We start from the raw sequence: 15552 nt of genomic DNA, 5'->3' as shown, positions 1-15552 counted from the left end.
ATATGGAGCGATGTAATAACCTGAAATACGTTTTAGTTGTGGTTTGCGCATTCTCCCGATGGATCGAAGCTTACCCTCTTAAAGACAATACTGCCCTGTCCACAGCGAAAGTCCTACTGAAGGAATATTTTCCTCGGTATGGAATGCCACAGATTGTATGGTCTGATAACGGAAGTGAGTTTGTGGGGAGTGTGATGAAGAGTATGTGTAAGGGCCTTGGAATTACACAAAAATTCCACAGCGCCAACCATCCTCAGTCAGCAGGTTTGGTTGAGGGGTACAATGGTACTCTAAAACGAAAACTCGCAAAGATTCAGGCTACGACTGGTCTGTCGTGGCCCGATGCTTTGCCTCTGGCTCTTCTGTCAACTAGGGCGACTGTACACTCTCGAGTAGGGCTCAGCCCATATGAGATTGTGTTCGGTCGTCCTGCAAATATTTGGGGGGTTCCTAGATCCAGGTCATTCACAAATCTTAAATATCCAATGCTAATTGATTACCTTCATGATCTGACTGCTAAACTGAGGTTAATTCATCAACAGGTCTTTGAAGCACTGCCGGCGCAGACGGAGGGTCCAGGCCACCAGCTCCAACCCGGAGACTGGGTGGGTACCAGAAATTTTGGCCGGAAGCGAAACCTCGAGCCGAGGTTTGTGGGACCCTTTCAAGTGCTACTCGCCACGAGAACTGCAGTTCGTTTGGAGGGCCGCAAGCATTGGGTGCACGCCACCCACACCAAAAAGGTACCAATACCTTTACCAGCGGACTCGTGGGTGAGGACTGGCATCGCTGCAACAGAGACAGAAGCTTTGCCGAACTTTGTGCCGTTCAGTGACGCTTAGCCTGTGGGAGATACTTCAGTGCAGCCAGATAACTTTGTTGAACCTTTGCCATTGGAGAATTCAAGGTCTGAACTATCGTCTGACCGACAGGACTCTGTTCCACAATCCGATCAATTGTTTGAAGAGCAGACTCGTCCTGGAAGAAGCAGATATTTTCTTCGTTCCAATACCAGAGACTAATAAATTATTTTTGCTTTTTCCTTTGTGAAACCCACGTTACCCCCATTATCATCTTGATCATTTTTGAATAATTGTGGTTTCTGTTTACATTCCGAGTTCTTTTCCACGTGTGTGTTTTTCCACAGCTAGGAGATTTTGTATATATTGTTTAATTAAAAGAACCTTACATCCGGGTTGACCGTAGGGCCGTGCGGGTACTTCCTTCTGTTTAGTAGGTCCTGACACTAGGTCGGAGGCCATCGATTCCTAGGAACTCCTGGGGATTGATCATTGCTACACAGAACGAAGTGCGTCAAGAACGTTGCGGACGGTTTTAGAGGATGGCATTCTCAAAGTTGTCGGAAGTGGAGAAGACTCAAGCGCAAAGATCCGAACTGCATAGGGTTGTACGTACCAAATGCTTTTTGTTTCAGGTGTTCCTACTGTTCCTAACTGTTTCTTTGTTACTAGTGGGTGGAGTATACTATGCGATACAATCATTATTGCCTTCTGCTTCACCTACTTCTTCCTCTGAACCCAAACCTACTTCCACCGTTTCTCCTCATTCTTTTCACATCTTACCTCAACACGAGCAGGTTAGACGTGCAGAATTCATGAACAATTCCTTCGTTCAGCTCCTTCATCAACATCAGTTGGTGATGAACACTACCAATTGTTGGGTGTGTGGGTTAATGCCACATACCACCGATAGGGGAATTCCGTACTTGGTCCTTCCTTACAGTTCCCAGGGTTCAGCTCGAGCATTCCAAACAATGTTTCGTAGCGCACTAGATTCCTACCCCCATCGAGAGCCACGCACTGCAGATCATAGTCCTGGCCCGTACCACAAGCCTTTGGCAAGAGCGATTGCCGATTTAGATAGGGATATCTTCGACGCATCGCTTATCCCAGAGGAAGAGGTGCGAGCATACAGAGATCTGAGTGAGGCTGAGTACAGCATGTCAGTGGGTGATCGGAAGCTTAAAAGCTCGTCTCCGATCTGGATCGTACCCCATCTCGGTAATTTATGTCTGAAAGGCATTGGCCGAAGCCCACAAGCTCAACTTGGGAGGAGTGCCTGTACTGAAACGTATGTTTTACCGACGGCCTCTTTCCCTGTTCTTTTGACTGCCAAGGGTACATACTTTGTCTGTTATGACCGCGCATATACATGGTTGCCTCGTGACTTCTCAGGCACATGTTATATTGCGAATCTGTTGCCACCGACCTTTACTGTTGGGTCGGATTATCACAAGACTAGAGTTGTGAGAGGTGTGATTAGCGAAGAGGACACTGCCGGTCAAGAAGCAGGAGACTTCTTTAAGGGTTTCTTGCCGTTTTGGGGACCTATGATCAATAGTAGGAACCTGTGACAGTTGACTCGAGTGGTGGAATCGACCGCTAATATCACTGCAAGTGCCCTTGGCAACATTACAGCAGAGCTTCAGGCTGACAGGCTTATGACGTTACAAAATCGTATGGTTTTAGACGTTGTCCTTGCAGATAGGGGTGGAGTATGTAAGGTGATCCATTCGAGTTGCTGCATTTTCATTCCTGATAACGCTCCAACTGTCTATCAAGCCATCTCGAAGTTGCATAAGATCTCCGAGTCCATGCACGTGGACGTAGGTGATTGGACGCTACTAGGGTGGTTTTGGGGCCTGATGTCGACGTGGGGTTGGAAAATTCTGATGATCATTGGGGTTGTTGTAGCATTTCTGTTCACGTGTTGTCTTTGTGTGCAGTGTGGTCCTGCCTTATGTGGCCTCTGTGCTACGACGTGTATAAGACGGCCACCTGTTACCAAGGAAGCACTGATGGATAGAATAATGTTGCAGCAACATCTGGATGGTCTGATGAATATCGAGATCGATTCTGATTTCGACTAGTGCTTGCCTACATGAGGGCAAAAGGAGCGTCTGAGGTTCCGTGACAATTGTAAGTGGTGTTTTCGACTCGCCCGAATATGGTCGAGTCTGGTATCTATGAACCGCAAATGACGAGTTTAGTGGGTGTACGCGTTTTCGCTGTGCTAACCTAAACCGTTCGTCTGTTTCGTGGGTTTCTTCATCTGAACCCACGGGTTCCATTTTAGATATGGCATCCATTTTGTTTCTTGCCCTCAAGTAGCCAGCGAACGGACACTGTCCGCTTCGTGAGCCTGAGATTCCCAAACTCTTGTGGAAGACACGTGTTCCTTTGTGGGTGTCTTTATGACGAGGGGGATGACACTACAAGGCAGATGGCCCCGCTCGAGGCTCATTTTGCCGTGCCGGTCTATTGTCTCAGTTGTGCATTCAATCTTGTTTCCGATATCACCCCCTTACACTCTTTTCAATCTGTTGACTATCTTTGTCTTCCTCTGCACCTGTTTCTGACTCTTCCTTGATTCGTTTACTGCCGGAATGGAATGCACTAATGGTGAGAAGATGTACTTTTACAGTTGGGAACCGGCAATGCTACTATAATTATGTTCCGGGCCCTGAATACATGAAAGCGACCCCCTATGAAATTTACTGTGGGAACCGGGTTGTAACCTTTTGTTTGCCATGTTGTCTTATGACGAAAAACTATATAAAAGGAGCGAACCACAGATACAATTCGAAGCAGTCTCCTTGAACTTACATGCTATGTACTTCTTGTGACTTCTGTGTTCCCTGCAGTAAATAAACCTCGAATCTTTGACGCCGAAGGAAGTGTCCCGTGTCTCTGTCATTTGTACGCCGGAACAGGTAACCCACGAAGATTTCAGGTGTTGTCCCCTGGCTCCGCTGGGTCTTAGAAAAACCCAGTCCTTCAACTTTCGCAAAGACATGAACAAACCTAAGGTGTACACGTAAAAGGGTGGCGACGCCACGTCAGTCGGCCAACTAACTGAAATAGTACCGAAGTATAATATACATTATCCCGGTCCATTTAACAATCAGGATGGAGAGTCATTGCCACTATGCTAACTAGCACCAGAACTGGAGAATAGTTCAACACTTGCATCAGAGCCGCTGTGCGGAGGGGAGGGACCCCCACTCCCCGACCCTGTAAAATTGCTGTTTTGCTTGTAGGGATGACAGAATTCCTGTGCTACGTAGGAGTGTCAAAGATACGAGCGCGGCCACTTATATCTTCCTTCAGTCCGGCAGGATACCATATTTTAAACCAGATTACTAAGGTTGGCCTTCACCCCATTTAACTTGTGGTGAGCATCTTGCACCATTACAATGAAGTCTGGGTAGAAGGATAATTTAGAGCCCTGCTATAGGGTTCCTCCCCATTCCCTGGCAAGGCGTAATATCGAATCCGAATCTCGAAGTTAATGACTCGCGCAATGATGGGTCATGGGGGGCAGCCATGATTAGGCCGGGGCCCGAGGGACAGATGCGCTCGCTCTATTACAAACCCCGAGTGAAGGACTCCCTCCCAAAAATGTCAGACAACAAGGTCTCGACAAATAAATCCATCCGGCCCGTAGTTGCGGTCTCAGGGACAACCAAAATGCAAATGTTATTGCGCCTGCTGCACGCCTCAAGGTCTTCGTTCTTTATAGCCACCTCCTTAAGGATGCGTTCGACATGCTCCCTACGCTTCAGAGACTGCACTGTGCCATTCTCGATCTCCGAAATGCGGGCTTCAGCAACATCCAGGCGTCAGTCATGTGCTTGGATTTCGGCCCCCATGCCCGCCAGGCTCTTGTCTAATGTCAAACCGCCCGTCTAGGGCATTGAAACCTGCCCTCATTTCCTGAAGCATCAACGCTGATAGTGCAGGGAGGTCTTCCACATGCTCCTTACCCTGTGCACTCTCTGTCATTATAGGGGCCTCCTCAGCAGTCCTGTCCGTGATCTTTTCAAAGGGCAGGGTCTTCTGTATGGGGTATTTGCGGCCCATGCCTCGTTACCGCGTCGTAGTGAAACCGCAGATTAGCCAAGCGACACTCTGCCTTATTTGCAGCCCAAGGCAGTTCCCTAAAGTTAAGCCAGCTGCATGCAGCGTATCTTAAGAAGTAAAGGTGTCAACGGCGCAAGCCACAGTTGGCCCAGTGTGATGGCAAGGGAATGATACCAGGAGTGAGGGTAACCTTAGTGCAGCAGGTGACTGGAGTAGGTCCCCCAGGAAGGTCCTGATGACCCCCCTGTGCCCACATGCCCCCGTCCCAGGTACGAGGGCAGCTTGCTGTTGATGGGGCCTCAATCCGATGGCCTAGAAGCCAAGGAGCAAACAGATGGGCCATGCACTACAGCGCGTGACAGAGAGCCACACCAGGTCCAACACCATGGATGCGGTAATCGTCTGCCTGATGAGCGCAGGTAGCCAGCTGCAATAGCAGGAGCAGGCATGTCCATTGCAGCGGGCGCCTGGAGCAGGATGCAGCACCCTAAGCGCCTCTGTGTGGCAGGGAATGGCGGCAGTCGAATGTAGTGTGTGAAAAATAACAATCCCAGGCATACACTAAGGAAAGTACACAATAGATTCAACAAACAAACTAGTTCAGTTAGAAAAAATATTAATTTTTAATTTGATAAAAAGGGGATAAAAAGTAAGTGCATTAATCACAGTTGATAAAAATAATGATACATATGTATTCGCAAAACAGATTAAAAATAGGTCAGATGGCATCCAGTCGACGCGTTTCGACATGTACAATATGCCTTCATCAGGACTTTAACCATCAAAAGTTCTAATACTTGTATGCGTGGGCAGCGTTTTCTTCTATTTAGGTTATGAAATAAAAACAAGACGGAGTCCAGGACGTGATCACAAAACCATTAAAATCAACGTTGTATATTCAGAATGTGGGTTCCAGTCAACTGGCAGAACAGTGCCATAAGAATTTATAATGTAGTGTTGGAAACCAAAAGGTTAAGTGAACGTTGTTTGTCGGAAGGAACCACCATTTATTGTGACGAGTAAAATTGAATGACGGGGGCGTTAGTATAGAGCCGTTGATGGCGTGATAGCTCCTTTCTAAGGATGGTTTCGGCGCGGTAACAGCGTCCACGCCTCGCTCGTCAGACGTTCACGGTTAAAATAATGTAGCTTAAAAGCCGACTTACTGAAGAGTACGGCTAAGGTTCAAAACGCATGAAAATCCTTCTATGCGCATGCAATACCGTGAGCGCTAAGGGTAACCAGCTGCATCCGGGTGTCTGCCAACGGGTCAGGTTGCAAGAAAGAAAGACCTCATTGTTTACCCTGTCCCAGGATATCTATCCTTATCAGGGGGTCCTTGTTACCTACAGGCAGTCGAATGTAGGCCTCTCACACTTCAGGGAGCCATATGATGAGTCAGGTCACCTACAGTTGGATAGCTGGGGAGAGGGGGAGAAGGGACCGCGTCACCGGGTGGCCAGCGCATCGCACCTGGGGCTAACACAGGGATGTCCCCCACCATCATTTACGCTCCTACACCCTCAGATGGACCCCATTGAGGCACACAGCAGGCCCTGTCCCCCACGCGGCCTTAAGAACATGGCGAGTGCGTGCACTTCTGAATGGGAGAGGCCAGTTTCCTCCACGTCTTAGCCCAGTTATTGGCGTATCAGGGTGGGGGAGTCACCACTACCGCTCCACGACCTGCACCATCACAGCAGCAACGGGCCCCACTCACCTCCAGCAATGCCGGGTGCCTTCTCACCTCTTCGTCTGATCGCAGCAGCAGGGCCCGGGGCGATGCGCCCACCTCTCCATGCCAGAGCCTCCAATTGCTGTAACTCAATGACGGAGGTGCCCTCAGGCATTGGAGTTGGTTCGCCAGGATCAGGACCGCTCCATGAATGCAGTGCTGTTCCATGTAGGGCCAATGCCGAGGGTAATGATGGGGATAATGCAGGATACGTTGGACCGGCCGACAGAGCTTCAACAGCAAGTGGCCATCTTGGACGCTTGCGTGGCCACGCTCCCCCATGTAGACTACTCCTTTGGCTGAGTTGTTGATGTTATGTTATTGTAATTTGTATAGCACGCGTATACCCTTAAGTGTCTTGGTGCTTCCGGTTCTCCATACTGTGTTTCAGACCAATATTCCTAAAAAAGCCATGTCTTTAGTTGCTTTCTGAACTCCAGGAGAGAAGGAATTTTCCTCAGATATATTTGGAGAGAGTTCCACTCCTTTGAAGTATTTTAACTGAAACTCCTCCCACCTCAGCTAATTTGTTTTATTCTGACCGTAGGCATTAGATTGCTATTTGCCAATCTCAGGGGCCTGTTGGGGATATACCATTTAAAAAGGTCCCATAAAAATGTTGGACCTTCTTTATGGAGAGCTTTGTGTGCTATACACAGTGCTTTAAATGATATCCTCTGGCCGACTGGCAGCCAGTGAAGGTCCTGAATCAATCAATCATTCAATCAATCATCACATTTATAAAGCGCGCTACTCACCCGCAAGGGTCTCAAGGCGCTGGGGGGAGGGGGGGGTGCTGCTACTGCTCGAAGAGCCAAGTCTTGAGTTGCTTCCTGAAGGAGAGATGGTCCTGGGTCAGTCACAGATGGGTCGGGAGGGAGTTCCATGTCTTGGCCGCCAGGTAGGAGAAAGATCTTCCTCCGGTGGTGGTTCTGCGAAACCGTGGGACGGTGGCGAGGGCGAGGCTGGCGGATCGGAGCTGGCGGGTGGGTGTGTAGAAGGTGAGGCGGTTGTTGAAGTGTGTGGGGCCCATGTCGTGGAGAGCATTGTGAGCGTGGGTGAGGAGCCTAAACGTGATCCTCTTGCTGACGGGGAGCCAGTGCAGGTCTCTCACATGGACCGAGATGTGGCTGTGCCGGGGATGTCCAGGACCAGTCGTGCGGAGGCGTTCTGTATGCGCTGCAGTCTTTTCTGTAGTTTGGCTGTGGGTCCGGCGTAGAGGGCGTTCCCGTAGTCCAGTCAGATGGTGACGATGGCCTGGGTGACCGTCTTTCTGGTTTCGATGGGGATTCACCGGAAGATCATGCGCAGGGTGTTGAAACAGGATGACGAAACGGCGTTGATTTGCTTGGACATCGTGAGGGAGGAGTCCAGGATGAAGCCCAGGTTGCGTGCATGGTCCGTGGACTTGGGAGCAGTGCCCAGAGCGGGGGGCCACCAGGAGTCGTCCCAGGCGGAGGGTGATGGGCTGAGGATGAGGACTTCCGTCTTGTTGGAGTTAAGTTTCAGACGGCTGAGTTTCATTCATTCTGCGACGTCTTTTATTCCTTCCTGGAGGCTGGCTTTGGAGGTGGCGGGGTTGTTGGTGAGGGAGAGGATCAGTTGGGTGTCATCAGCATAGGAGATGATGTTCAGGTTGTGTTGGTGTGCGATGGCTGCGAGGGGGCTCATGTAGACGTTGAAGAGGGTGGGGCTGAGCGAGGAACCTTGAGGGACGCCGCAGATGATCTTGGTGGCCGCTGAGCGGAAGGGGGGGAGGCGGACTCTCTGGGTTCGGTCGGAGAGGAAGGAGGTGATCCAATCCAGAGTTTTTCCTTGGATCCCGACTTGGTGGAGGCGGGTTGTTAGGGTGCAGTGGCAGACTGTGTCAAATGCGGCTGATAGGTCAAGGAGGATGATGGCAACAGTTTCCCCTTTGTCGAGCAGGGATCTGATGTAGTCGGTAGCTGTGATGAGGGCGGTCTCGGTGCTGTGGTTTGCTCGGAAACCAGACTGCGATGGGTCAAGGGAGCCGTTTGTCTCGAGGAAGGTGGTGAGCTGTTTGTTGACGGTTTTCTCTATGACTTTGGCTGGGAAAGGGAGGAGCGAGATGGGGTGAAAGTTCTTGAGGTCCGTGGGGTCCGCAGTGGGCTTCTTCAGGAGGGCGCTGATCTCCGCATGTTTCCAGCTCTCTGGAAAGGTGGCAGATGCGAAGGAGCTGTTAATGATGTTCCGGAGTTGGGGTGCGATGATGGAGTCGGCTTTGTTAAAGATGTGGTGAGGACAGGGGTCGGCAGGGGAGCCGGAGTGGATGGTGTTCATCACGTGGGTGGTGTCTTCAGTGCTGACCGGGGTCCAGGTGCTGAGGGTGGCGGTGAGGGGCGTTGGTTCGGTGGTTGGGTGTCCGGTCTCGGTGCAGAAACTGTTGTGTATGTCGGCGATCTTGGGGTGAAAGAATGAGGCGAGTGAGTCGCAGAGGTCTTGCGAGGGCGCGATGTCGTTGTTGCTGGCGCTGGGGTTGGAGAGCTCTTTGACGATGCTGAAGAGTTCCTTGCTGTTGTGGGTGTTGTTGTCCAGTCGTTCTTTGAAAGCTGTCCTTTTGGTGGTGCGGATCAGCTGGTGGTGTTTGCGGATGGCGGTCTTGAGGGCCGTCATGTTTTCTGTAGATTGGTCTTGGCGCCAGGCTGTCTCGATAGTATGGCAGGATGCTTGGAGTTTTTGAGGTCATTGCTGAACCACGAGGCTTTCTTGCTGCTGGGTCTGCTGGGAGGATTCTTCAGTGGTGCAAGGGCATCGGCGCTGTTGGTGAGCCACTGTGTGAAGTTGCGGGCTGCTTCGTTGGGGTCCGTGGTGTTGTTGGGAGGGTTCTGGCTCAGGGAGGCGGTGAGCTGGTAAGTGGTGATCTTGCTCCAGCATCTCCGGGGGGCCTGTTGCTGGTGGTGGTGTGTTGGCGTTTTCCTGATGTTGAAGTGGACGCATCTGTGGTCTGTCCAGTGTAGTCCGGTGGTGTGGCTGAAGGAGATGTGGTTACTGGAGGAGAAGACTGGGTCAAGCTTGTGGCCGGCGTAGTGGGTGGGGGAGTTCACCAGGTGCTTGAGTCCGAGGTTGGCGAGGTTTTCCAGCAGGGTGATGGTGTTGATGTCATTGTTGTTTTACAGGTGAAAATTGAGGTCTCCTAGGAGGATGTAGTCTGGGGAGGTGAGGGCGTGCAGGCTGATAAAATCAGTGATGGCTTCGCTGAATTGTGTGCGCGGTCCCCGGGGCCTGTAGATGAGGGTACCTCTGAGGGTGGTCTTGGGGTCGGTGTGTATCTGGAAGTGAAGGTGCTCGGCGGCGGTGAGGCTGTCGGTGGAGTTGGTCGTGATGCGGATGGTGTTTCTGTAGACGATGGCGATGCCTCCTCCTGTGTGGTTGGCGCGGTCCCTTCGGGTGATCTTGTAGCCATTCGAGATGGCTATGGCGATGTCGGGGGCTGAGGAGGCGTTCATCCAGGTTTCTGTGAGGAAGGCGACGTCCGGCGCTGTAGTGTCGAGGAGGTTCCAGAGTTCGACAGCGTGCTTGTGGATAGAACGGGTGTTGAGGCGGATGCACTTGAGGTGGTTGTCGCTGGTCTTTGGCCTGGTGGGTGCCGTGCAGGTCTGGAGGCAGGTGAATTTGCAGGCCAGGCAGGTGAAGGGTCCGTGGGTGCGTTTCGGGGTGGCTCGGTGGCAGGCGAGGGTCTGGCCGGCGTTGAGTTTGTGGAGGGCGGCGTCATCGTAGCTCAGGTGGGTGGGCTGGTCACGTCGAGGGCCAGGGGTCCTGGTGCTGGGCGTGGTCCAGGCGCGGACAGGCGCAGACGGGCTTGCCTTAGGCGTGCCTTCGGTGCGTCAGCGGCGCGTCCACTGCGCGCGTCCGCTGCACGGCCTCCATATGAGTGGGAGAGGGAGGGAGGAGCAGCTGGGAGGCGGGAGCGGGGAGGCCAACGGGAAGTGAGGGGGCGGGGCCGAGGGGGACGCGAGCGGCGGGAAGGAAACAGAAGGCAAGGGGGGGCAGTCACAGAGAGCGAGAAGTACAAAAAGAGGAAGGGGTACAAGGGGACAATCAGCAGGGAGCAAGGGGTACAAAAGAAGAAGGGGTACAAAAACAGACTACCAGCACAGTACAAAACAGTACAGACACGAACCAACAGTCAGCAAGGAGCGGAGCAGCAGTCAGTGGACCAGTCTGCAGGAGGCAGCAGCGTCACACAGGGGGGGGTCTGCACGGAGATAGAGGGAGCGACCTGCCTGTACACAGGGTCAAGGGTCGCTCCTCTTACGAGCGTGCAGCCTCCATATGAGTGAGAGAGGGAGGGAGGAGCAGCTGGGAGGCGGGAGCGGGGAGGCCAATGGGAAGTGAGGGAGCGGGGCCACGGGGGACGCAAGCAGCGGGAAGGAAACAGAAGGCAAGGGGGCAGGGGGGAACAGTCACAGAGAGCGAGGGGTACAAAAAGAAGAAGGGGTACAAGGGGACAATCAGCAGGGAGCAAGGGGTACAAAAGAAGAAGGGCTACAAAAACGGACTACCAGCACAGTACAAAACAGTACAGACACGAACCAACAGTCAGCAAGGAGCGGAGCAGCAGTCGGCGGACCAGACTGCAGGAGGCAGCAGTGTCACACAGGGGCGGGGCTGCGCAGAGGTAGAGGGAGCGGCCTGCCTGTTCTAACTGACTGATATTTGGGTATAACCAGTACGAGTCTTGCAGCAGCATTTTGTACTGTTTGTAGTTTTCTAAGGAGAGTGGATTGGATAGTAATATATAGGCCATTGAAATAATCAAGCTTAGGTAGGACACGCGAGGTTACAATCGTCTTTCTAGATTTTTTAGGAATAAGTTGATATATTTTGGTGTTTTAGACTCAACTTATTGTCTATGATAACTCCCAGGTTTTTGGCTTTAGTCACAGGTGTGGAAGGGGGGTCCAAGATTGTCCGGCTACCACTCGGGGGACCAGGGGGAAAAAGGTTCCCAAACATGAATACTTCCGTGTTGCTTGAATTTAATTTCAAGCAGTGATTACTCACCCAGGTACTTAATTGGATCATACAATTGTGATGTTTGGTGGAATGATTCATATCCTTGTCCACTGTTGAGATAATCAGTTGGGTATCATCGGCATAGGAGGTGGGACTCAGATTGAAGCTTCTGATCAGTGGGGCCAAAATATTAAAAAGCGTTGGTCTCAACGAGGCAGTGTAAAAGGTGTTGATTTGAAATTGCCCAAGTGGACAGAATGAGTTCTGATAAAAAGGATGTCAGTAGGGGAAGTGTGACTCCTCCAATCTGTATTGTTTTTCACCGCTGCAGCAGAAGAGTATGATCTACAGTATCAAATGCTGCGGATAGATCTAGCAGTATAAGAACTGCTGACCCACTGCCTTCTAATGAGGATCGGATTTCTTCTGTGGTTTTCATAAAAGCCGTTTCCGTACTGTGATTGGTTCTAAAACCAAATTGGCTGTGGTCTAAAACATGGGTGTCAGCAATAAAGGCAGATAGTTCTCTATTATTCTTGCAGGCAGAGGGATTCTTGCAATGGGTCAGGATACAGGTCTGATTCCATACAGATGGAAAAGATCTTTGTGACATCATCTGGTTAAACAGCTTGGACAGATAAGGTCCCATGAAATGGCTAATGCTTTTTAGAACTCTAGGGGGGCTGGGATCTTCTGGTGATCCTGATTTGGCAATAGAAATGAGTTTGACTATTTGAGTTGCTGATGTGGGCGTAAAATTAAGAAAGGATGATTTGGCCATGTCTTCTTGCTCTACCTTACCATGTGATTTAGAGTATGCAAATTGGTTAAATATTTGATCCACCTGGATTTAAAGGTGTGAGCTAGTGTGTCGCAAAATTCTTGGCATTTTTTGGTAGAGTCCTCTTTCATACTTGAGGTCAGATGTTTTACAGTTTGGAAGAGTTCCGTGCTTGAGTTACCAGCTTTTTCAATTAATGAAGTATAGTATTGGCTTTGTGTTCCTACATTGACATGTTTTTGTCAAAGGTGATACCCAAGGACTGTACAGAGCTAGAAAGTGAAAAAGAACAGTTTAGTGCATCCACATTATTGAACAATTCTAGGATTGGTATAGGTTTATTTTTTTAGAGAGGCTTCAGCCTTGAGGTACACATTGTGGAACTGGAGCAGGCTTCAAGATCCAACTGCTGATTTCAATTTGCTGAAAACAATGTTGCGGATAGGATATGAACCATCTCAGGACTGTTTCATTGATACCAGTGTGGTTTGTGAGAGTCTCAAGTAAAGCTTGATAATTTATTATATCAAATAGTACTGAGAAGTCAAGTAGGTTTAGGAGGCAGGAGTCACTTTCATCTAAAGATCTGTGTATGTCATCAGATATATTGGGCATAGCCGTTTCTGTGCTAAAGCCTTCCCTGAATCCTAAATGGAATGTGTTGTTGAGTCTGAATTCATATTTGTGTTGTTTGAGTTTAGTAGGACACACTTCTCAATAGTTTTAGCTAGGAAAGAAAGGTTGGTGACAGGACTGAGGTTATTGAGGTAATTTGGTTCCACCACTGCTTTTTTGAGAATGGGTGTTACTTGGCCTAGTCGGAGGGAGTCAGGTACATGGACTGAGGAAGAAGAGGCGTTGATAACTTTTGTCCAAAGCAGACAGAACATGTGGTTGAGGTTTTGTGCTGAGGTGGAAGGGAAGGGATCAGTAATGTGGGAAGTGGGCTTCAAATTCAAGATTATTTTGAAGACTTCTCTTTCTGGCATAGGTTTGGAATCTGTCCACTTAGCCTAGTTTTTCAGTTATAAGAGATTATTGCCTTAAATTCTTTTGGTGGTACACCCGTCATTAGTTGAATCTCGGGGGAGTTTTCCTAGTGGGTTTGTGCGTTAATGGGGCAGGCGGGCTCGGAAGTCGAACTTATGTCATGGATAATAGATTGTTCAATTTTTGTAACTTTGTCAGTGAAGAAGTTGGCTATTTTTTCACATTATTCATTTGTGGCTATTGTTTCATGTTGGGTGGTAAGGTTAGTTTGTTGCTTTATTATATTGAAGAACTCCCTTTGTATGTTGTTCACACAGTCAAGTTGATTGCAAACGAAAGTAGCTTTTTCCTTAAAGATGTGTGATCTCAGAAGTAAATGGCGTGCCAGCGAGGGGTTCTGTCTTTGTAACCTTTCTGTCAGCTTTAGTTATCTCCTCTCTTTGTTAAGATCTGCATTAAACCAGGATCTCGATTGAGTTTTACTAGATCTCTTTAGTCTGAGCGGGGTCACTTATTCAAGAACCTCTGTCATTGCTAATCTGTAGTGGGAGGTGAGGTCCTCTAAGGTGTGAGGCGAGATTGGGAGTGTAACTGGGAATTGATCACAGATTCTATCTATGTAGTGGGATTTGTTTATGTTTCTGCTCTGTGTATGAGTTTGTTGGACCGGGCTGGGTAGGATCTTGGGTAAGCCTTGAGACTGAACAGTATTAGATGGTGGCCCGACCATTCAATGGACATGATGGATTAGAGCGGAACAAGCACACTTCGGGAAATAGTCGCATCTAGGGTAGAACTTTTGCTGTAGGTCTGTTTGTTGCAGAGTTGCTTGTAGTCATTGATTTCAAGAAGGTTTATTAGGTTACGGACTGTTAAATCTTCTGTGTCAGTTAGGGAGAACTTTGTTATTAGGTCAGTTAGTTCTTCAGTCAAGAGGCTGCGATCACCTGGGGGGTAAGAGAAGGTGTGGAGTTGAAGAGGAGTGGTGCCTTTTGCTGTGAGTTGGACTCCAAGGTATTTGAAGGTTAAGTAGTTCATCATCTCTAAGGTGTTGAGCTGGGTTTAACTTTTGTGGATGATCGCTAGCCCAACCCCTATTCATCCTGGTCTATCCTGTATAATGATGGAATAGCCATGTGGTGTGAGCAAGTCTAGAATAGGGGTTGAGTTGAGTGTTCCTTAAGCCTGGTTAGCATCGGAATGCAATGTTCATTTAGTCAACTAGTATAGTTTCAGCTGTTTCTGTGGTGTGTTTAACTGATGATCTGCAAGTAAAAGTTCAAGGAGGATTATTTGTAGGGTGTAGTAGTGGATAGTGGTGTATTGAGCAGGTGGCCTAGGCGATTTATTAATTAGAGGGATTCTGTTTCTTCTCAGGATTACTGAGATTCTGGATGGTGTCTGGGGATCCACTTGAGGAGTTCTTACGATGTATCATTCATTGAGTGATTCCACTTCAACTGCGGATAGGGGGGTTGAGAGCTCTGTAGGGTATGTGGGACATGTGGTTTGTTGGAATGAATGTCCACTCTGCGTACCAGCAGTCTCTTGGAAATCCTTTATGGAGAATCCATATCTCTATTCTCAGAGAGGGACTGCGGTTTAATTTGGCTTGGATCGTGAGGTTGATTTTTATGTGAGAAATGTCTTTATCTATTTATCACGTTTTTGTTCTACTAGGCTAAGAAAAATGGTAAGTATGTCATGGAGGATTCCTGTTTCATATGAGGGCGGACATGCAGTGAGTCCTGTGTCCATTGAAGGTGACTGAATTTCAATAGAGGGAAGGTCCGTATCATGGAAGTTGGAAATAGAGAGGGATTGTTTGGGATGGGTGTGTTCCCAATTGGGGACAGCGATGTGTTCGAGGGGGGGCTCGATGGGGGATGATCCTGGGTTAGGACTAGTGCTAGCATGACCAAAGTGTACATCAGAGGGCTGTTTTTCGGTGTACCCATTAGCTAGGGTGGTTGGATTGGCACTTTCCTGACTAAGGCTTGTGTTGTGGGAGGGCAATGGTGGGTCACGTGGCAGTGGAGACCTGGAGGTGAATACGTTTTAGGTTGACAGTCCGGGGTAGAAGGGAAGGGGTTGTGGAGGGAACAGCCCATAATTTGACAAGAAGGTGAAAAGTGATGGGAATTGTTGGTCAAAAATGGTGAGGCGATGGTCTGTCACTTGCATTA

Source organism: Lissotriton vulgaris, chromosome 11 (genome assembly GCF_964263255.1).
Source record: "Lissotriton vulgaris chromosome 11, aLisVul1.2, whole genome shotgun sequence".
NCBI classification, from domain to species: Eukaryota; Metazoa; Chordata; class Amphibia; order Caudata; family Salamandridae; genus Lissotriton; species Lissotriton vulgaris.
This window is presented reverse-complemented; position numbering follows the sequence as displayed.